Genomic DNA, 674 nt, shown 5'->3' with positions numbered 1-674 from the left:
TTTTTGGTGTATTTTCGACTTACATAAGACAATTAAAATTTTGTTTTTAAAGGAAACATACACAGTAAGCTGCAGATCTTGTGTTTCCAAATAGGTAACACATTGAAGAACTACAGCAGTGTGTTTAGGCACATTTCTGAGGGTCTGACAAAGTAATATGTTAATTATTCTATTTTACAAGTTAAATATAGACAAATGCCTATGTTTTGCTATAAAATCTGGAACACAACTCCATGTAAAACCTGATCAAAACAAACAAAAAGAAATGTCGCTTTTTTTCCCTGCTACTCAGAAAACAAAGGACTTAAAGCAACTTTTACCAATTTAACAGCTCAAAGGATCTCCAAACACTATTTAAGCCTGTATTTTTATTATTGCTTCATTAGGGCTCTTTTCTTTCCACATTTAGACAAGTCAATACTCTCGTGTACCTCTCTCATGGTCGTTCAGAGAACATTAATTACGGTGTAGTGCTGGGATGGAGCACTGCTGTCTCCTCCTGTGCTGCAAAATCAGCTGCTGGCTCCGCATCCAGGGATGGATGGAGGGCTGGTCCTGCTGCAGAGGGAGGAAATGGCATTTGGGGGAAGCAGCAGGAAGAGGAGTATCCTTGTTCCTTCTGTCTCAGGGTGTGCACTAAGACCCAGAGTTATTTATCCCTGCTCTCAGCTGAC

This window comes from Corvus moneduloides, chromosome 22 (assembly GCF_009650955.1).
Source record: "Corvus moneduloides isolate bCorMon1 chromosome 22, bCorMon1.pri, whole genome shotgun sequence".
Lineage (NCBI taxonomy): Eukaryota > Metazoa > Chordata > Aves > Passeriformes > Corvidae > Corvus > Corvus moneduloides.
The sequence above is the reverse complement of the archived record's forward strand: the minus strand, read 5'-3'. Positions refer to the sequence as shown.